General features: G+C 44.4%; 1 protein-coding gene across 1 annotated transcript in view; it reads right to left on the reverse strand.

Moving 5' to 3' along the window:
- Window positions 1-23,948, reverse strand: part of LOC147665984 (GDNF family receptor alpha-4-like) — a 432,571-nt gene that overhangs the window by 83,615 nt on the left and 325,008 nt on the right. The gene's annotated exons all lie outside the window — the stretch shown is intronic.

The raw sequence follows: 23,948 nt of genomic DNA on the forward strand, positions 1-23,948 counted from the left end.
AATATCTTGCCCGGATTGCGCTGGTGTCCGCCAGGGCTGTATGTTGCTTGCATTATGCTGGCGGTGACAATATCTTGCCTGGATTGCGATTTTGTCCTAATTGTTGTCTAAATCGTGGTGGTGTCCTAACATCGTCAATGTCCGAGCTGGATCACAGTAAAACCTTCTACTTGGTCTCCATGTCAAGGCCCTGACAGAGCTGCAGAGAGCAGCAAAAGAAAGCCATGCAGTCCGTCCGAGGTATGTAACATGAAGGTAAAAGACCCTTATCCCCGCCTTGAAGTGCCTGGTTTGGCTCCTCGTCACACAACAGACTAACTTACAGGTGTCCTGCCTGTGGTGCAGAGGGCCATTAATGATTCTGCTACTGAACTCTTCTCACATCTACATATCCCATAAGGACCTGCCAGGAAGCCTCGGATATACAAATACAGCATTGTGGGCCACAGATACACCTTTTCCCATGAACACACTGTTTGCTTCCACACTGTCTCCCACGCCAGAATATGACCTGCCTCAAAAACCACTGCAGTCACATCAACTCCATATCATAGACAAGGTTACACAGCCTGGCTTCATCCCCTGCCAGCCCAATGGGGCTGATTTATCAACGCGTTGCGCCGGTGGATAGTTAGCAAAGTGATGCAAAGCGGTGCAAAGTCTAGGAAGGGTATTTACTGTGAAGAATAAAAGGTATTTTGTGCTGGAAAGGAGCCCTTTCCTCAGTGCAAATTGTGCTTTACTCTACTTTGCATCAAGGGGACATCACATGGGTGCCCCAGGGGTGTTTGATGGTCTTGATGCAAAGTCTAGTCTACTAGGACAGGCAGCCAGGGCTTTGAGTCAAAACAGAATCCCCCATTGAAGCAGGAGCTAAACTGGAGAAATCTTTTACATTTTTCCAAACATTCCCCACATTGCACGTGTGATGCACTGTACAAAACACAACCAATGTTTGGAATGTTTTACAGTTTGTTCAGGCATAGATAGCATTTTGTACCTGTCGGGCGGGCTTCAAGGCACCTTAAGGGTAGGCTTCAAGGCACCTGAAGGGTAGGCTTCAAGGCACCTGAAGGGTAGGCTTCAAGGCACCTGAAGGGTAGGCTTCCAGTACAAATCCTGTGCCAGACATCATGCCCACACCTCTGTACCATGAGGCAAACGCTGCCTGTGGCGCTAGGCAGCCTGCTTGTATGCGAGGGAAGGAGATGAGAGCAGCAGCAGGCCTTTTTTAATACAAATCACTTGGCGCTGCCTTCTCCCCCTCGCGCAACGCAGCAACTATGGCTGAAGCACTGCATTGGGCAAAAAAGCTGCCTCAACGTTTCTTCACTGTCTTGTAACCTCTATCCTTCCTTACAACAGATCTAGCTACTGTGAGGCAGTGTGAGTACTATACCCATCTTCCAAAATTAAAAAAAACATTAATAAAAAAAATACCCATTGCCAAATATTACTCTGCCAGTTCATACCAGTGTGTGCTGGCAAAGACTCCTACCAGTGTCTGTTTGGAATGCTAGCAGGTTACACCCTGGGTTATGCTCCATTGATACGTTAATCTCTGACCCACTTTTCAGCTCACCATGTCACCTGCCAGGTGATAAAACCCAATGGGCCATATTTATGGCCAAGTCACGCAGCGCAGCCATTCACCTTGCTGCGCTGCGTACCATGGAAAGGGCAGGAATGCGCCGTATTTAAGACACTACAGCGCATTCCTTTCCTGTCCCATGCGTTGGCGCCGTTTTGACTGCCTAGTGCGAATGCAGGCACCATGGTGCAAGGATGCCTGTGTTGCAGGCAGGATTGGTTGTGTGCAGGAAGGGGCACCTTCCTACACAAAAATAATCCTGGGAGGCTTATTCCTCTTTCTATGTGTGCTGCAAAGGCCCGTGCCTGAGACAATATAGACACTTACAGGTATATGCACCTGTGTTTTGCCTGTGCTTGATTCTATCATATTTCCCATGGGGTTATACAGACTGGTCTGTAGTGCCAGCCTGTTGACGTGGTTGCCAGATTTTGGACATCATATCTACTATTAGGTCAGGGTCTGCACTTGATCCCTGTCCATTCAAATTATTTTTACCGGTTATTGAAGTACTTCTCCCAGCCATCACTTCCATATGCAACTCCATGTTTAGGACTGGAATTTATCCAGCCATGTTAAAAAAAACACTTCTTAAACCGTTATTAAAAAAACCTAATCTCAACATGGACGAACCCAAAAATTACCGCCCAATTGCTAACCTTCCGGCTCTGGCTAAAATAGCCGAAAAGGCTTTGAATTTACAACTCTCTGCTTTTTAAGAGAAACACCATTTGCTGGACGAATCTCAGTTCGGTTTCCGTCGATCTCATGGGACGGAGACAGCCCTGATCAAAGCAACGGAGGACATAAGATCCATCCGTGATGCCGGGGGCACAGCAGTACTAATACTGCTCGATTTATCGTCCGCTTTCGACGCGGTCGATCACGCTATTCTGATCGTCCGTGTCGAAAAAATGGGGGTTCAACACCTGGCCAAAAAACTTTTGGCATCATTTCTAGCTGACAGGACCCAGGTGGTCACTCTGGGACCCTTTCAGTCCGCCACCTTGTCGCTGCCATGTGGGGTACCTCAAGGCTCATCCCTTAGTCCGACACTTTTTAATATCTACGTGTCGGACCTAGCTAATGTCATCCGAGCTTATGGGATGAGCCTTACCTCATATGCAGATGACACGCAGTTGGTCCTTGCCATCAAGAATGACGGCCACAAGATGGTCAAGCTTTTTAAATCAGGCATGCTGGCAATAGGGAATTGGATGGCCACCAATTGCCTAAAGCTTAATTCGGACAAGACCGAAGTGGTTATTTTCGGACAACTAACACCAGAATGGTCCGCTTCCTGGTGGCCATCATCCCTGGGACCTCCACCAGTGCCGGTCAGCAAGGTGAGGAACCTTGGTGTTATCTTCGATGATCGATTAAACTTTGTCCCTCACATCAATCAAATTGCCTCCTCTGCCTTTCAAAAATTAAAACTCATTAAAAAAATTCTCCCTTTCCTTCCGGATACAGCCGGCAAAACCTTGGTGACCTCCCTGGTATTGTCCACATTGGACTACTGCAACGCCTTGTTTGCAAATGCACAGAGTAGAGTTTTAAACAAACTTCAGGTTATTCAGAATTCTGCTGCCAGGCTCCTTGGCAAGATTCCTAAACATCAATCTGCCGTGGAAACTATTAGAAATCTACACTGGCTTCCCATCAGAAGCAGGATAGAGTTTAAAACTCTCTGCATTGTGTATAAGGCGCTGCACAACTCCGGACCTACCTTCCTCACCCAAAACCTGACTCCTTATAGTCCCCACAGAACACTGCGTTCATCCTCCTCAAATGACCATGTAATCCCTCGCACCAGATCGGTTACCTGGGGCGACAGAAGATTCTTGGCGTCAGCCCCCAAACTTTGGAACAAACTGCCGCACTACATAAAAACAAGTTCCTCTCTTCTGTCATTTCGTAAACAACTGAAGACCTGGCTTTTTAATCATTAAATCCAGTTTTTCCTCTCTGGTAAAATACTGCAGATACCCTCAGCGCCGAGACGCCCTTGGGCCATTGATTGCGCTTTAGAAATGTCATTAAATAAATAAATGTCATTAAATAAATAAATAAAGGGAGCCTTCACCACAAGTACAGTACAAATGAGGTGTATTCATCAATTGTGAGTTACAAATCCTATCCAAGTTCTATGGTGACATAAAACCTCACCAGGACCTTGTGATGCTTAGTTCAGCCTCTGGGCATTCTCTCACACTTCCAACAAACAATGATGGAGTCAGAGAAAGAGAACATTCTCCTCACTCACACCACTCTTTTCATAAGCAAACTAAACCAGGCCCTGGGGAAACACAGGACAACTCACAACCCCCAACTTCTGGACATTTTTGTGGAGGAAGAGCAATGTCTGAGCTTCCCATAGAGAGTCTTACATGCTTCATGCTTAGTGTGAGGAAAGTGCTTCAGAAACTCTGTTCCTGTAACATGCAGGCAATAGGTTTGAAATCTATGGACTCTATGAGGCCCAACCTCAGCCCTTCATCCTGGCATGTTTATCTTTGAATAGATTTATTTGTTTACTGATTTATCGATTCATTTATGGGGTGTGTGGAGCTCTACTTGCTGATGAGAGAGTCTTCAAGTAGGGAATAGAGCGTGTTACATAGTCTAGAGTCGGTGTGCAAATTCAGAACATTGAAACAACTTGATGGAATTGCAGCTTCGGTGGAAAAGGCCTGAGTGTGGAATGCAGTGGGTCAGTGGTCGGTAGGGTGTCTTACTAGCTGAGGGCAGGAGCTGTTAGTGAATAAGGATTGTGTTGGAGGCTGAATTGATCCTTAAAGCCTTTCCCAGGGAGTCTAAGCACGCGGACCTCACTGGAAATTTAGGAAGCCTTCTTTGTGTGTCAACAGGAAAGGAAACGTGTTCCAGAGGGTAGAACCCTGAGCCTGGAGAGACCTGCAATTGTTTCTTTTTAGCCTAGATTGACAGATGGTCAACAAGCTCAAGACTGCTTGCCAGTGCTGCAGTGTGTGTGTGTTCACCCCCTAAAAGATGGAAAAATTGGCTTACACCCAGTTGGCACATTTAATTACTTGTAAGTCCCTAGTAAAGTGGTCCTGCATGTACCCAAGTCCCATAAATGAAATGCTACTATTGGGCCTGCTGCACTTTTTGTGCCACCCACTTAAGTAAAAGGAGCCTACAAGGGATTTGATTTGAAACAAACTTTTGTTAATAAAAGATTATTCCGGGAGTTAGTCCATACGGAACAAACGCCAAAGTGTCATTCGACAACATCAAACAATAAAATATCTTGGCATAGATAACACGGGAGAACCTAGTTATATGAAAATATATATTTTTATATATTGAGTAAATATCAGCAGGAGTACAAACAAATGAAATCAATCAGCATGCAGTCATGGAAAGAAGTGAAATCAAATTAACCTAGCAATACATGACAAAACAACTATTCCAATTTAATCATAAGCAACAAGTCTCATAATGAGAGTATATATTGCTCTAGAGTAACAACATTTCTTAGGAATAGAGGATATGGTCGACGTTTCGGTCTTTTCGGCTGTAGTCCATCAGACCATCTTCAGGACGGAAATTGAAGCTGAGAAAAAGACTCTTCTAAAGTGTAGCAAAAACAGCTTGGTACCATGTACTTAATCTATGGTCACTGCTGCTGTGTCATTTCCTGTTCTTAGTTTATTAGAAGGAGACGTCTGTATCAATACAGGAAAAAATCTTCCAGATGCTGTATAAACATGCACGGTCTGGTTCGGATAATGGGCGTAGCCTAAAACCCGGCGTTTCAACAGGAATCACGTGCTGTTCCGATATCTGTTGAAACGCCCGGGTTTAGGCTACGCCCATTATCCGAACCAGACCGTAAATTAAGAACAGGAAATCATTTTTCCTACACCACTGTATTTCAAACACAACAGTGACCATAGATTAAGTACATGGTACCAAGCTGTTTTCAAATCCCTTGTAGGCTCCTTTTACCTCCCATTGTACTGCCCAAGCCTCCAAGGGTACATTGGGTTTCCCAAACTATTGACCCACTTAAGTAGCCTTTTTAAAACAAGTCTCAGTCCTGCCAATGCAGCATGTATGTGCAGTTTTAAACTGCCATTTCGACCTGGGAAGATTTTGCCAGGCCCGAACCTCTCTTCTTAATACATATAAGTCAGCCCAAGGGGAGGGCCTACACAGAGAAAAAGGTGCAGTGTATTTAAGAAATTGTCATGGTAGTGAAAAAGTTCTACATTTGTTTTTCACTACTTTCCCTAATTATATTTAATAAGGGGTAACTTTCTGTTAGGAGCAGATGGGAATGCCGAGTTTGGTTTCTAAATAATTGTAATATGAAACCCTTGTTAATGGTAAAGTTGGATCTTAAGTTGCAATTTAGAAAATGCCACTTTTAGAAAGTGTGCATTTTTTATCCTAACCATTTGGTCGTTGTAACCTGGGTCAATTGACTAGGAGTAGATGGCAGTTGGTCTTTGTGTGTAGCTTCCATATAGTGAGGCAAAGGGGGAATAGATTTTGATAGGATGGGCCATCTCTGACTTAATGGGGGGGGGGGCAAAACTGTCACCTACTACACATACACATCACAAAGCCCCTGCCTTAGCACACTCAACAAAGGTTGGATACTAGCCTTTTGTGCCCCAGACAAGCTGAGGCCAGGGCAGGGAGATAGGAAATTCCTAACACCTCTAGGGGTGTAAGCCTCTAGAAACTTCTCCTACTTGAAAGTGGACACCAAGTATAAATATTGAACCTTCAGACCCAACTCTTCGGTACACCTCCGCATGTGGGTACTACCGAAGAACTGCTGTGCTGCTGTACTGCCAGGACTGCTATTCTGCCGCCCTTCTTACTGAGAGGAACACTGGACCTGCACCTTCATCCCAGGCTGACGTGACTCCAAGGGTCAGGTGACTGGTCTCCTGTTCTGAGCTAGAAGAATGTAACAAGCTCCAGAGGCCTCCCTGCATCTGGCCTGGTGTCTGAACCCGCAACTGGACCTGCCTGATCCCTGCTGCCCTCTGCTGGAGTGAGGTCCTGGCTCCCAAGAGGTGCCCTTTAGGTCCTGGACCCTTTGTGAGGCATCTGTTGAGCTCCTCCAAAGAAAAGGAGACATCTGGAAGTTTTGGGCTGTTCATGCCCACAAACAGGCCTGATTGCACCCAGATATTGCTGCCCGTGCTTACTGGCAACGTGAAGCTTCGGTGAAACCAAGTCTTCAAGCTACTGTGACTGCCAGCGATGACCACGAGGCAAGATCTGCACTTCTTAATACAACATCGAAAGCCCTCGATGACCGCCAAAGTGAACCTCCATTAATGACCATCCCCGACGCCAGACAAGAACTTCACGCTGCAGCGTCAACCGTCTGTGATACCCAGGCCCACAAGGTACTTTCTCAGTTGCATGACATCAGTCCTGTCTCCAGACCGTGCTCCATCACAGTTGACCTGAACTTGTGACTTGGACCAGGTCTACCGCGACCAGATAACTACGTTCGTACTTTCTGCCTCTTAGCAGTGGATTTTCACAAAAGATTAAAAATTGCACATCTCTGGTTATACTAATTAGATTATTATTGTTTTTGTCTCAAATGATTGATTGGATTTTACTCTATGTTTCTAAATTGGTGTGGGATTTGTGTTATGCTGTGTTTTAACTTTATTACTCTTTGAAGTGTTGCATAAATAGTTTAGACATTGCCTCCAAGTTAAGCCTGACTGCTTTGTACCAAGCTACAGGTTAATTTGTAGTTTGCTTGTGTTTCACCCTGACAAATGTTGTGGTTGCTGCTTGAGTAGGGTTTCACCCCCTAACCAGCAACCCAGTTTCCTACACCTTTTATGTATCGATGATTTGCTAGATCCTAACACCATCCGCCACACCCCTCCAACATCCTTTCAACATCTTCCCTTCAACTTCATCAATCTTTCCTATGCTCTTTCTCTCTTCCCTTAATCACCCACAAACTCTCAACGAAGCCAATCCTGCTCTCATCCATCACTTCCTTCTTCAGCTGCCCTCCTGCCCATAACTAATACTATCTGTACCCGCTTCTACAAATTCTCAAATGCACATGAGTCCATTGCCATCCACACTTAAAGGCATCCGTGGAGATGAGAATAGGCATCTTGTGCCTGTTGCACCCACTGGCCGTAAAACTCAGATGCATCAGACCCTCACCCACATTGTCTTGCACCCAGTAGTAATCGAATATATCTGCACTTTCACCCAGTGGTCTTCACACCAAAGACAACCTCACCCAGGGGCAGCCAAACCTGTGGTACTGGTAGCAGATATATCCACTTGCTCCTCCACATGCGACATCCTCACCCTACACCTGCAAACAATCCTACCTGACCTACACCTGTGTCCGGTGCCAGCTGCACTCCAACTACGTCCAGTGTCACCTGCACTGACTGGCTCTCCAAGATGGAAGGCTACCAGCAGACTTTCACCTCCTGCTTTTCTGAGCCCTCCACCTCCCTGACCATCCCTGTACACATGCAGGCCCTGCAAGCATCCAGCCCTGTATTGTGTGCCCCTCAGGGCATGTGATCCCCTACTCCTCAAAAGGCTCTTTCTGTTTATGCCCCAATCTCCCCATATATTGTGTCTCCTTCCCTTCCTACAATCCCTGTTGTCCTCATACTAGTAATGGGTGGCCGGCTCACATGACCTTAATCCTCACCTGATTAGGATGCTGTCATCTAAGCCAATGGGTAAATGACCATAGTTTGCCTGCAGGGAGCCACAATGCCAACCAACACACCCTATCCTACTCCACACTCCCTTGCCAATCACAAGCTTCGCTATACCTCCTTCCACACCGTGCCCATAAACAGCAGGCTTGAGGCGCATTACAGCAGCGCCTTACCAAAGCGCAGGGGTCTTATGTGCCTCTGCCCACACGTTAATTCCACCTTTTCGTTTGGATAGCCTCTCAATCCAATGTAATTTCTCTGTCTCATCTCTCCCTAAAATACTATTCTGTGATTCAAATCGCTATGTATTACCACAGTGTACCTATAGCTTGTAATTTTACGCAGGTCCTCATTATCTTATACATTATATTATGCAGTTATTCATGGTATGCGTTATGCTATGGTATCCAGTTTTACGTTATGCTATGGAGAGTCAGGGATGTCGCTCACTGCCTATAGCATTGCCGAAATATTGGCTGTTCATTAGGGTCAGCTCCTCATCACAATTCCAGTTTATATGTCTCCCCACTCTCTTCCGTCTGGTATGCCTCATCTACCTTGCACACTCACTCCTACCACCGTATGTCTTCCTCCCCTCCCATTGGCCCTCTCTTTACTTTCTTCTCCTGACTGGTTTCCTCTTTCTCACTTTTTATCTCATCTTTATTTTGCCTCAGTTTATATTTTCCTCTACTTTTTTTTTCACCCAACCCACTTTTTTCCTCAGCACCATGCCTCTTGTTTTTTATCTAATTATTCCTAATCATCCCTCATTTACCTCTTTTCACACTTCTTCCCCCATTTCTTTTCTTAGTCCTCCTTGTCTTACCTCCTATATACTCAGTATCTACCTTCCTTACCCCTATCTCCTCTATTTTCTCATTCTGTCCTTCTTCAAATGCTTCAGTTCACTTTACTCCACCACATCCACCCAATATCTCGTGTTTTCTTTACTCACTTAACCTACAAATGTCGACTGCCCATCAAGGACTATGCATGCCTTCAGCATTGTAGCAAACAAAGTACTGCGAACTGGAAGCTCACAGTGACCCACCATGAATTTCCTCCTTCTTGGAATCACCACAACTTTGCTCAACAACAATCCTGTCCCCTCTTTCCTCACCCTACATAAACTACTGCACCTCTCGCTATATACAATTTCCACATTACGTAACATCTATTTGTAATACATAACATAACATATGTGTTAGAAAAAGCCCCATTGGCGTGGGTCTCCCCTGCATTTTTTGCTTGGGCCTCCTGTGTTTTTGCTGTATGTTGGACTCCGTTTTGCTGGTCTAGATGTTTTGGGCACTTTGCCACTGCTGTTCAGTGCCAAAGTACATGTGCTCCCTGTGTAAATTACTGTCATGGATTGGTGTTTCCATGATTGGCTATTTGATTTACTAGTCAATCCCTAGTACAGTGTACCGTGTGATTCCAGGGCCTGTAAATCAAATGCTGCTAGTGGGCTGCAGCACTGATTGTGCCACCCACAGAAGCAGCCTGTAAAATGTAACTCTGGCCTGCCATTGCAGAGCCTGTGTGCAGTCTGGGACTGCCATGTCGACTTGGCAAGTGCACACACCTGCCAGTCCCTAAACCTTCCCTTTTCTACATATTAGTCACCCCTAAGGTAGGCCCAAGGTACCCCTGTGGGCAGAGTGCATTGTATGTGAAATGTAGGACATGCCCTGATGTGTGTGGCATGTCCTGATAGTGAAATACTGTCAATTTAGTTTTTCACTATTGTAGGGCTATCTGTTCCAATAGGATAGAATGGGGAGTTTGTTTATAACATCTTATACGCATAACTGGCCCTCGGAACAAGGTAGAAAATAAAGTTTAGTATGCCTGAACTCAGAATGTTAAAGTGCATCTTTTAGTGAGGGTGATTTTTACATTCTGTGTCTGAAAATACCACTTTTAGAAAGTAGGTATTTTCTTGCCTGTCAGACTGATTTGCATATGGCCATGTCTGAACTGGGGTGGCAGAGTGAGCTAAAGAACGGTGATGGATTAAACCCAGATCTTTTGACTGGGTGTGAGTGTTTCATTGGTTCAGATTTTCTTGCCTAACCATCCAGTGTGCCTCTGCTAGGTTTGTGTATTGCATGTCTGGCTTTTGGATGACAGGGGTTGGAGAGGGGCAGCTACTAGATTTGATGAGTCAGGGCTGAGCTGAATAGGCATTGTCTGCATTTGTAGTGGTGGGAGGAGTAACACCTGCACCTGAATAGGGCTGTGCCTGCCTTCTACAAAGACCGCTCCGCCCCGCTGTGGTGTGTCTGGAGCCAGGGCTCACACTGACAATTGAGGTTGTTGTGCACTTGCAAAGTGCCCCACAGAACTGGTTTTGGCTGGGTACAGACACTCTCTGCCTGCAGGGAACAAAGGGTTTTTGGGTATAAAAAGAGAGGCCAGAGCTCAGAATTTTATATCACTTCTGGGAAATCAAGAGGAACCTTTAACAAGGAGACGAGCCGATAAGCTAAGGAGGAATACTGCCCCTGTGCTGTTGGATGTCTTGAGTTGGCCTGCAGTGGCTGCTTGCTGCCAAGGAAAGGAGGAAAAGGACTTTGCTCTTTGCTTTGTCAACTGCTTGATAAAAAGATCTCCAAGGGCTTGAACCTGAGCTTGCCTATTGTTCTGAAGTCTCAGGGACACAAGGACTTCACCACAGCTCCCCTGAATGTCCTTGCTGGGAATTCCAACCTGCATAGAAGGGCCTGCTGCTGTTTAGGACGTCTAGAGACTGTTTGTCGCTGGGAGCTGGAAAATCGATTCAACACCGAAGAAGCATGTCACATCCGCACCTGTTATCCAGCGCATCACCGAAGTAACTGTCACGGCTCAAGAAATCGCTGCATGACGCATCAGGTGCAACGATCTCCAAAGTCCGAGATCACCGACGCAAGCCTGCTGTGCAGCTGCACGAAACCATGCATCGTACCGGATCGACGCATCACATTGAGGCGCCAAGGCTGTCGCATTATTGGGGTCCGCAGTAAGAAACAGACGCATCTACTCCCCAGGCAGTAAGAAAACGACGCCACACCTCCTCTCTGGTAAGGAACCAACGCATCAACTCCCCTGCGCTACATTAAGAACCAATGTACCACCTCCCTCGGAGGAAGGAATCAATGCATCACCTTCCCTGAGTGTAAGGAACTGATGTACCACCTTCCCTGTGGCCATTCTGTTTGTATTGCGTGATGCATCTAAGGTACTTTTGAGAAAAGTGTTGCATTTACAACTTGCATTGAACTGAACTATTTCTACCATGTGAAAGCCTTATTTGTAATACTGTATTGTGGATTTTTGTCGTTTGGTCTTGTTTTGGTTTAGATAAAGATTACTTATTTTTCTAAACTAGTGTGGTGTCCATTTGTAGTGTTTTTACTGAATTACTGTATGTGTTTGCAAATACTTTACACACTGCCTCTGAGATAAGTCTGTCTGCTCGTGCCAAGCTACCAAGGGGGTGAGCAAGGGTTATTTTTGGAGTGTATCCCCCTTACCCTGACTAGAAGCAAGGGTCCCTATTTGGAAAAAGGTTCTTACTTCTGCCAACTAGAGAACCCCATTTCTAACAATGTGTATTTGTAAATCATCATGAGAATGACCCTGGACTGAGGACGTCTGCTGTGCTCATTCTTCTTGATCTGAGCGCAGCATTTGACACTGTTGCTCGTTCAATTCTGAGAGACAGGATGAAGGCTATAGGAATCACAGTGAAAGCATTAAAATGGTTAACCACATTTCTATTCAACAGTAGCTTTCAAATCAGTGAAGGTCCCTTTCAATCAGAAACCTACAAGTGGGAACGTGGAGTGCTACAGTGCTCTGTATTGAGCCCTACATTGTTTAACATTTATGTTAAACCTCTTTCAGAGATCATTTGTACCCATAGTTTTTCTATGGTAGCATGTGCAGACGACATTCAAATTGTTGTTTCCATGTCACCAGACACCAAATCCACTTCCAAGAGACTAAATATATGCTTAGACCAGGTGGCCAGCTGGATGACTGCGAGCTGTCTCAAGTTGAATGGGGACAAATTGGAAGAGATGGTGGTGGGCAACAATCTGTCGATCTGGGAACAACTTACGTGGCCCTCTTGTCTGGGAGAATCCCCTACTCCTAAATGTAAGGTGAAGAACCTGGGGGCACTTTGGACAAAGATTTAAAGGTGGCGGGCACCTATTTTGGCGTGCTGAGATCCCTTAGGAAGAGGTTAAGGTGGCTTCCAATGGAGTGACGTAGAATGGTGGTTCAAGGCTTGATCTTGTCACGCCTCGACTACAGCAACTCCTTATACCTCAGTAGTCCAGCTTATGTTACTAAGAAATTACAGGTTATACAAAATGTAGCAGCATGAGCGCTTTTGGGCTTGCCCAAGATGAATTCAGCTCACCCTGCTCTTTCGCAATTGCACTAGCTACCCATCAAGAAGTGTATAGAATGTAAGGCTCTCTGCATGGTGCACAAGATAAAATACTTAGTCAGACTAAATGCATTGAAACATCTCATCGCACCATATATTTCCTCAAGAGCAATGCGATAAAATTATCTCTCCCTCCTTGCAGTGCTCAAAATCAAGAGACCGAGAGGAGGAGGTCCCTAATTTGGCTACCTCACTGCCAGATTGTGGAATTCTCTTCCTGGAGAGTTCAGGTCTAACAACAACCTGCTAAGTTTCAGGAAGCAGCAAAAAACCCATCTTTTCAGATAAAGCCTCAGCTCATTCTTAGTCACTCTGTTAACTCCTCTTGTTTGGCACCCGGAATCCAGACCTGGGTAGCTGTTGCGCTCTATAAGACCAGCCGCTACGCAAACAAATGATGGACGGAATGCTGAATAAATCATACATTCACCCCCAGTCAAGAGATCTGGGTTAAATCCATCGTTCTTTTGCTCACCAGGCCATCCCAGTTTAGACCCAGCCATATGCAAATCAGTCTTGACCCTGTGCCTCATGGGAACAGTCCAGACCGAACTGCCAAGCCAGGTCCTCCCTGGACCAGAAACAATCATCCTGGCACCGGTTTCTGGGTATTAGCCTTCATCAGCCAGGCTAGCTTGAATCCAGTGGCACAGTGAGCAAGGGACCCATGTCTGGGCATACCCATCTCACTTAGGGTGAAAAGTTCTAAGCAAAAACATGATGGACGGAATGCTGAATAAATCATACATTCACCCCCAGGGTCAAGGCTGATATGCATATGGCGGGGTCCAAACTGGAATGGCATGGTGAGCAACAAAATGATAGATTCAGGCCCAGATCTCTATTCTGGGGTGAATGTATGACATTGTTCTACACTCTGTCCATCAATTGTTCTTTTTGCATCTATAAAACCAGCTAACGTAACATAACACAGAACAGGGCTCGAAAAATCCACTCACCCACTTGCTTTGCTGAACAAGATTTATTCAGGCCCAGCCATTTTTAGGAACTACTTGCCCTTTCTGGGAAGTTGAAAGACTTCTAACTTAAGGGAGGACAAACTGACTTTTGACCTCTGTCTCTGCAAGCAGAGCAAATTTAAAAGGCATAAAGTGAAAGAGCAATAAAAATGCCATTAAATCATGTTATCTTGTCACATTTGCTGGTTTTCAGAGACAGAGGTCAAAAGTCAGCTTATTTTATTACATGTATTTTTCTTTCTGTGACTTAAGAGGATTTTGTAAAGTGAACTGTGTGACCACTGAACTGTGCAAAGCTTGTTAAATGAAAGGCTGTAAGATGTCAGACAAAACACAGAAATAGCTAAGTGAAATGTTCAAACATTTCAAATATATTTCACTAGTTATGAAGACCCATTTTGTTATTCTGTGGTGAAAAAAAATATTTTTATAGGATCAAAACATATTAGAACACTTTACTTGCGGATGTGCACATTTTTATATTTTTGCTGAAACCCAATTTTCAAAAATTGTTTGTGTAAAACTACATCTTAGTGGGAACGTTTTGTAGCCATTTCAATGGAAAATATGCTATCTGTAAATGACAGAGCACTACCACATCATGCTTTCGAAATATATTTATGAAAAGTGAGTTTTTAAACATGAACTGGGAATCATTACTGCTCCTACCTAGATAACAATGCTATTAGTGAACTAAGAGGCAAGCCAGGAATCATGTGCACCCTATATATGGGCTTGATTCTTGTAATACATGGAGCAAACATTTAGTCTAATACATACACTTTTTTGTACAGCAGAAATAGTGAACTTGCATATTTGAAGGTTCTCTCATATGTGATAAAGAAAAAGGCAGCTCCATAAGACAAAATATTTGCCTAGGATCACACAATTTGAGACCAGTTCACAGTTCAAGTACATTAAAGTTAGGTCGAGTAGATTATTGAAGTTACTAGACCTGCAAGTCTAGTAACATTTTAATTATTTTTCGAGCCCTGCAGAAGTGTATCATGGCACTGAAACACAGATGTTTATTGTTACCCAACTCAATGGTATTCATTTTATTGACCTCAGAAGGATACAAGACTAGGTGGACCCGCCGGGTTTTGAACATTTGACCATGGAGTCGAACCCAGGCCCCTACAGTGGATGTATTAGTCCTCTGAGCCACCAGATCCAGCCATACATAGATTACTTACACTCAATTATGCCATACAAATGCAAGAAAAAAAACAACCTCAACTACTGTATCTAATACCACTCCTACAACAATATTATGCCATTTCACAATACCACACTCAGAACAACACTCCACACCACTCGGAATCTGGTACTGCATTCCACACAATGCAACTCAGCACTACTAACTGTAACACTCTGAACTGGTCCAAACGTATCATATTCCAAACTTCCATAAATCTCACACAGCCCTCCTGAATACACAAAAATACAGCCCTCCACCTCACACAATAACTCCTACCAGGTAACACACAGCGACACATCAAAGTACTCCCCACTACGCAACAAACCGTATCTTGCAATAGTCCCTACTGCGCCATTCTCCACGGCTCCCAGCGCACCCTCACCATACATACCATTAGACCTGTAATACTCATTCCTTCACCTCACATTATGCCACAATGAAGATACAACTCCAAAACATATCAAACATGACTACATTTCACAGAGTGCACCGTCCACCAATCCCAAACTCGTTCAGAATGGATGGAACATTATACAAGCTACCACACTACATTACCCACTATCACAAAAGACCCCAAGCACCCAACAGCACTCAAGACCAATCTAACCTTTATTCACCAAATCATACTACTTTACCAAATGGAACACATGCGCCAGACCACTCACAGCTAGAGCTTTCACCACAACAATAACATGAGCACTATTATTAACAACCACCACCACATGCTACTGCAATACATTACACTATCGTATTAACAATGAGATTCTATCAATGTAAAGAGGTGGGAAGTGAGTGTTATAGATATTTTATTTTTATAAATTTTTAGGAAACAGTTAAGTGAATAACTAGGCTCTCTTTTAGACATGGAAAAACGAGAGCACAATGTGCTTGTTAAAATACCCCTCACACACTAAAAAAATCCATTAGTGTCATGCTTCATTATAGGGGTCTTCCCGTCCCTATAATGGGGCGGGGCGTGCTACGACCAGACGAACTACGCGGGAGCACTATAAATGTGACAAGGCTATGTGTTGGTGTAGGGGTGTCAGTGAAGTATAGGGACCTAGCTAGTGAATGCGAAAAAATTCAAAAAATTAAAAATTCCCTGGCTAGTAGAAAAATATATTTTATTAGCTTCTCTAGCTGGGAACGTTAAGGGGAATGTGAGGTAGGGCATTAGCTTACTACCTAGTCGACATGTTTCGTAAGCAGTCCCCTACTGCCTACTCATCAGGACCATATAGTGGTCCCTACTACTGATAGCTCAGTTCTACAATGATAAGCCTATTGTCCTACAAATAATACAGCAAAAATAAGCTGAATATTTGAGCTTCAGGGCATGAGCTGGCCCTAGTGAAGCGTGGTATTTTGCAATGAATACCAAAAAAGAGTTCATAAAATGACCTATTGCGGTCTCTGTAAACAAAGTGGGGGGAAAAAAGAGAGAAAAAACACAAAGTTATGCTTCCTTTGGACAAAGCAATGCTGCAATTGACCTGTTTTTTTGCCATTTGTAGTTTTTACAAGACGCATTAAATTCCTTAAAAGCGTATGGAGTACCTTATGTAATATAAGGTACTCATTGTACCCCTCTCATGACTGGTTAGTTATACCAGATAAATATTACATTACACTATGCCTTACAACAGTACTCACAATGATTCAGTACTACTCCCAGAATGCCTTACAATTTCACACTACACCATACTACTAAACCTAGTGCCACACATCACCATTCACACATCAAATCACAACATGACACCTCATTAAACTACAAGTCACCCAAGACAACTCCATGTGCTTCGCTTCTAGATCATTTGACTTCTTTTTACACCTCCTCACACCATCCATCTGCACATCATATGTCACCCATGGAGCAACTCTCTGGCTGCGCATTTCTACAAAACAGCTGCAGAACAAGAAACCACAAAGCATCCTTCCCCTTTACCCCATCACATTCAGCAACACTACTACAGACAAGACAGCCTGCAGGAACGGACCACTACCATTCGCGACTCCCGCTACACCGCACTAAACGATAACATACTACATGACAACATACCACACATGTTGCACTGCACTCCATCACAATGAGCACCTGTATCATACATCCCCCTGGACAAGGGCTGCCACCAATCAGGCTCCTCCTGAAGGAGGCGAGCCTGGCAGGATGGTGGAGAGGAAACATTTAGCACTCCCCGCGGACTCACTGGGTGAGCTGGCCATGCTTCATCCTGAAGCAACGTTAGCTCCTCATGGAACAGGAACATCTGCTCGCTTTAGGCTCACATGCATCAGATGAGGTTCTCCTGGTCTCTCGCTCCCTGAGAGGCAGTAACTGCAGTGCATAAATCCCAGCCACAGACAGTGTAAAGGAACCCCACCGGAAGCAGTCATGACTCCTTCTGGGGCGGGCCTTGTCACAAAGCAGGTTGCGCTGCAGCCTGCTCTAAACTACTCATTCCACATCGTATGAGCTTGCGTTACCTATCGGGGGATCCAGCGCTGATGTTTTCTCACTCTTAGATTATTTACCTCTTCCTCTATACTTTTGGAACCTATGTTGTTAGTGTGAGGTTTTCTTATTTTTAGGTCAAACATACACACTCATTCCATGTATGCTCCAGAATTAAACCTTTAGGGCCATATGTATCAAGCAAATTCGCATTCGAAAATCCGAAATTCTTTGCGAATGCGAATTTGCTAAATGGAATGTATAAAGCAAAATCTGGTGCAAAACAAGGAATCGCAAATTTTGCGATTCCTTAAATGCAATGTATGAAGCAAAAATAATTTGCAAAATGTCCTTAAGGAATCGCAAATTACCACCAACTTCTAGTTGGTGGTAAGTTGCGAATTCCTTGAAAAATGCACATTTTTGCATTTTTCAAAGTGCCATGTGACGCACATACATGCCCTTAGGGCATGTATGTGCGCCATATGTGCACCCATGCATATTTCAGGGGTGCAACAGGGTGTCCTTTGGACACCCCTGCACCCTTGAAATAATTCTCAATTTGCGATTAGCAAATTGCGAATCGCAAATTGAGAATAACTTCCCATTCATTCCCATGGGCCTCCTGGCCCATAGAAATGAATGGTAAAGTATTCCTTAATTGCGATTCGCAATTTGCTCATCGCAATTAAGGAATTTTAAGAAATCGCAAAAAGAATCCGATTTTGTAAATACATACCTATTTGCAATTCTCAAATAGCGATTTCTTAAAAATCGCTATTTGAGAATCGCAAATCAGGTTGATGATACATATGGCCCATAGTCCCTCTCTTGCCGAAAAGTCCCAAAACGAACTGCACTCATTTGTCTCCTTTTCTGGGACTAGGTACAATTTGCATAGTAACCCCAGGATCCCACAGGGGCACGTGCTTGCTGGCAAATTCTTTTACCCAGACCACTGTTATTTATTGTAGCAGCCTAATGTATTTTTTAAAATGCAATATGTAGCTAACAGTTGCACGGTACGTAAGCAGCGTGAAGAAATGAAATCTTCATTCTCAGGGAATACTTACTAATAGAAAAAAGAACTTGGCACAGAAGCTGAAATATGAAAAGACATCTTTATTAAACTTAAATAAGTGAGGCTACATCACCCAGAAGCCTTAGCAACTGAATGAGGCAGTCTGAGGAGTACAGAGAACAGAGAACAGAGGCCTTATATATGCTCAGGGTTACAAAACTCAGCATAAAAGTAAGGGGCAGTTCTTGCTTTTGCAAGCATACAAAATGCCTAACATGGACATGCAAGGTCTGCCAAACATTAGCCAATAGGACAAACACCCACTATTTACAATTGTCCAATCATAGGTATTATTACGCAAGGTATCGCATGACGACAAACCCATTTCTGCAGTTGTCCGACCCATAATCAATCATTGAACAAACCCAACATTCTTCTTTAGACAAGACGGACAAACCCATAATAAAAAGGACCACAACCCATATCGTAAATAGACCATAAAAGAAGAAACAGAAACAGATAGAAGTAGGATAAGACATGTTTGTGTGCAGTAAAACTTTATGATGTCCTGTGCTCTGATCCTTAATCTTGATCAGCTAAAGGGCAGGAACTGGTTTAACAAGGTCAGCTTCAGGCAACAGGGTCAGTTCACTCAGGTCAAACTGGAGTCAGCACGAACTCGAGCTAAGGTGTACATGTCCTTAAAAGACTAGTTAAGCCACAATCATCGGCCTATGTGAGGGCAACCCCTTCAGTGACGCGCACACCAGTTTGCCTGTCTGAAATTGGGCATCACTCCTTCTACAGTGACACGCACACTTCATAATATTCTGCATGTCATCTCCAGAGCTTCTCCTCCTTCCCCCTACAGTCATTTGCGGTGGCACGCACACCTCCATTGTGTTCCTATCGTATTTCTATTGCATTAAGCACCATTTCTTTCTGTGTCTCCCGCAGTACACTCCTGTAATCCTCTTTTGGTGAGTATTTCTTCTCCCTGAGGGTTTCCTCCAAGTATTTTTCTTCCCAACATGGCTGCTGAAAGCATGACCCAGCCCCCACCTTTTCTAAATGAATGTGGGGAACCCAACCTTCCTTGGAAAGAATGGTTGAAGATCTTCGAGTCGTACCTAATCGCCATTGGGGGGAAAAATCAGTGCTTTAAGAAAACAACACATTCTCCTTCACAATCTGGGTACCCATGGGAGGAAAGTCTTTGATACCCTACCTGCACCAAACCTGGAAGAAGATGGAGACGCTTACGAAACGTCTTTAATAAAATTGGAAATACACTTCGGAGATAAAGTCAACACTGTGCTGGAACTTCACAAGTTCTTCTGTAGGGTCCAAGGAAAGCATGAAAGCATTTCCAGCTACGTTGCTGTGCTGAGAGCTCTAAGTGAGCTATGCCAATTTGGAGGTCTCAACGACTCCCCTAATGGGACCAAAGGTGAGTTGCAACATTAATAGTAAAATCCAAGAAAAATTGCTGCAAAAACAATCTAATTTACAAGAAGAAATCGAGTTGCCTAAATCTATTGAACATACCGCCCTCTGCATGAAATAGATTAGAACTATTCCTGTTCTACCCGAACAATCCCATTCAGTAGCAGAGCCAAGTGTCTGAAATCGTTGAATCAGAAAATGCTGATACTATCAATGAAAACACTATTTGCAAAATAAAAAATGCTAAAATCCCCAGTTCTACTCGTGACAACAACCCCAACAGACTTAAATGTTGCCGGTGCGGTAGTAGCAACCACCTTGCCAACAACCCTAATTGCCAAGCCATATCAGGTATTTGCAAGAAGTGCAATAAGAAAGGACACCTGGCTAGAGTTTGTCACAGTAAACAGAACAGTGCGGCGGTTACTCCTGAGCCTAAAATAAGTAAAGAAAATTATCTTCCAAGTCCGAGACCCCAGCACCGTCAATCACATAAACTACCCACAATGTGATGTTGGGTGGAAAGAAAATCAACATGTTTGCGGATTCTTGTTCCCCATTCAGTTTTGTGAACATTGCTGACTTTAATAAAATGAACTTCTGTAAAGAAAGTGAATTAACAAAACCTTACATTTCTCCCAGCAGCTACACTGGGGAATCTATCCCTTTGAAGGGCCTGGTCGAAACCCACATTTCATTCAAAGACCGTGTCACCCGTGGGAAAGTCTACATAGTTGAGGAGGGGTCCAATCTCCTTGGTTGGCAACACCAAAAAGAGTTAGGCATAAAACTGGATCCCAACAACCCAGAGCAAGATCTTACAATTGATTTATCCACCCAGGGTGAAACCTTCATCAAAGAGTTCCCTGATGTTTTCACTCCCAAACTAGGGCTCCTTAAAAATTTCCAAACCAAAATAAAATTGAAATCCAATGCCAAACCCATTGCACACAAACAAGGCCCATGCCTCACCTTATGTGGGAACCCCTTAAAACTGAACTGGCCAGTCTACAGTCCCTAGGTATAATACAACCTGTAGACTGCAGCACATGGGTCACACCTGTAGTTATAGCTAAGAAGGCCCATGGAATGACATTAGATTTTGCACCGACCTCAGAGACCTTAATGATAACGTCATCATTGAAAGACACCCACTTCCAAGCATCCACGAGGTTTTAAGCACCATGGGGAAGCCACTTGCTTTAGTGTCCTTGACATTTCCAATGCCTACCATAAAGTAGAGTTACACCCCGACTCCAGAAAGTTAACTGCTTTTACCACTCCTCGGGGGTCATACATGTTCCTCAGAATGCCGATTGGACTTGCTTTGGTGGCAGCGGTATTTCTATTTATCTTTTTATGGGGGAAGGTGTGTTATAATTCCCTTACTTTACTTGGTCTGCTTTATAATATCCCACTTCCCTTCTGTGGTCTCCCCCTCTCTCTTCCACCCCCCTCCCTTTTCCATCCCTTGGAATCTTCCTACAGCTGAGCCAGGGGCTTCCTTAGAATGTTGACAAGGCAGCCTGACTGGCAGAGTTGGTAGTCGCTGGGCGTGTAGCACGATGTGTTAAACGTTCCTGAGTGGAGACCGTAATAAAGAGTTACTTGAACTTCACCTACCTGTTCCAGGCGTCCTTATAACAGGTTCTTCTGATGTACGCCTTGAGCAGGGAGCTACAGCTCATGTCATTTGAGAGAGAGAGAGAGACAGACAGACAAACAGAGAGAGATAGAGGGGGAGAGAGCTGGAGAGGGAGAGAGAGAGAAGGAACAAGAGAGAGAGGGATAAAGAGACAGACAGATAGAAAGGGAGAGAGAGGGATAGAGGGAGAGATGGAGAGGGAGAGAGATGGAGAGGGAGAGAGAGAAAGAGGGAGAGAGAGAGGGGAGAGAGGGAGGGAGGGAGGAAGAGAGAGAGAGATGGAGAGAGAAAGAGAGAGAGACAGAGGGAAAGAGAGAGAGAGAGAGTCCCAGTGCAGGAGTCCCAATAAATAGGTCCAAAAACCAGAAGCTCCCCATGGAGGTTTGAGTGATTATCCTGTCAATATAGCTATGTGAGTACCAAAAATGAATATATGTATATTAGATTAAAATGAACGAGAAGCCAGAAGATTATGACTGAGAAGACGTATGTAATCAGAACTTGAGGACAATTAGTGGGGGAGGAGCAATTTATGGTTTTGGAGACCCCCATCAATAACTTTCGGAAAGATCTGTTCTTAGCTGGCAACCGGATGGCCTGGTCGAGGATCAACTGTGTTTGGGAACATTAGAAAGAGTGGTAGTGGCAATGTTGAGTACCTTCTCTAACAGTGTAAAAAGTATGGGGGGTGGATCTACAAGATGAATACTGTTGTCCATACCATTTTCTAGTGCTTTGGCTCACTCATGTGTTAAAGCACTACGACTGTAGGTGTTTGAAAAATCACTGGATATAGTTTGAAACCAAACTGGCTGAGTTTTCATCAGTGAGTTTAATTCGGTATTATCCGTTGAAACTCAAATCCTGATATCATAGTTATGTTACACACAATTATGAAATAAATAGATATCTAGTATGCCAAGTACCTTATAATGCATTCACATATGGGTACATTTAAAGTAATAATTGGGCTCACTTGCACCCAGAGGATCTGTTGCCCTTATGGAACTAGGCAACGAGGACGATGATGGAATGGGTCTGGCTTTAGGGCAGTTCGACTGGTGCGGCCACACTGGGCGCTGAGCTGTGGAGGGGCGCTGTGACTTCAGGGGGGCGATGTGTTTCCCAATATCTTATGATAGGCGAGACCAGGGGCACTTTTGCATGTGGTAGTGAGAGAATCCGAGGAGGCGGTCATGGGACGTGGGGGCGCCAAAAGTGATTGTCGCACTGGGCGCCACCAATGCTAAAGCCGGCCCTGGGTCAACAAGATGGAGCCTTATGTTGTCAACCCAGCTACAGCAAGGGTTCTGGTTCAGTAGGGAATATCCAGATTTGTCTGAATTTAAGATGAATGTATGTATTTCTTCGGTGGTCGGGCAGGGAGTTCCAAAGTGTGGCGCGTTACTTGTAGATATTTGCTTGGGCTTGGCCCATGGATCTAGAAGTGAATTGTAGAGCTTGAGCAGACAGGCACTTAAAACTCCAGCCTGTTCTACCTGCATACCAGGAAAAGGGCAAAGTGGGTCTGGTTCCTCTAATAACATCATAAAAAGAACAGAGAGAGGGCATTGCATAGGGAAATGTCCAAGCTCTGTTTTTAACATGTCTTGTCGAAACCCCCAGACTGTGGTCCCCAGCACCATCCATCTTCCCACCATGTGCATGAAGGGAGGGGATACCCTACAAGCATACTTTGTAAATGTTGGGTTCAATCACACTAGTTAGTGTCTTTGAGTACAGTGATGATGATCCTCTTTTTCAAAGTAATTTCTTTACAAAGTTGTTGTTTATAGTGATGCTGTGAAATATAAGTAGAGGCATTGAGGGAAGCAATCCCTCGTTCTGACAGGTTCTGATGTTTGCAGTTAGCAGGTGGTTCCCCCTCCTCACTGGCTGTACACTTGTTTGTGCTATTAAATATTACTTTAAACCATGATACACGGTTATTTCACTGTTCAGCCATCTTACTCTTGAGCTGTGTGCAGGAGTTCAGCCGGACGCCTGCTGAACTGAACGCCTGGAACATAATCACCATCGACCAGATCTCCTCATCGCTTCTTCAAAACCCCCCTGCCCACTCTTCGAACCCTAACAAAGCAGCCTTTAACCTCACTCAATGGCTAACCAACTGCGCCGACAACCTGGCACCCCTGAAAAAACATCAAATTAAACTAAGCAACAAAAACGCCCCCTGGTTCAACGATGAGCTTAAGAAATCCAAGAAACTCTGTCGATCACTTGAGAAGACCTGGAAAAAAGACCCAAACACCAACACCAGGGACGCCTTCAAATACGCCACCCGCATACACCACCAACTGATCCGGACTGCCAAGAAAGCCGCTTTCAAAGACCGACTTGACAACAACGCCCACAATAGCAAGGAATTATTCAACATCGTCAAAGAGTTTACCAACCCCACTGCCAACTCCAACGACATCACTCCCTCTCA

The sequence above is a fragment of the Lissotriton vulgaris genome, unplaced genomic scaffold, assembly GCF_964263255.1.
Source record: "Lissotriton vulgaris unplaced genomic scaffold, aLisVul1.2 SCAFFOLD_459, whole genome shotgun sequence".
Taxonomy (NCBI): Eukaryota; Metazoa; Chordata; class Amphibia; order Caudata; family Salamandridae; genus Lissotriton; species Lissotriton vulgaris.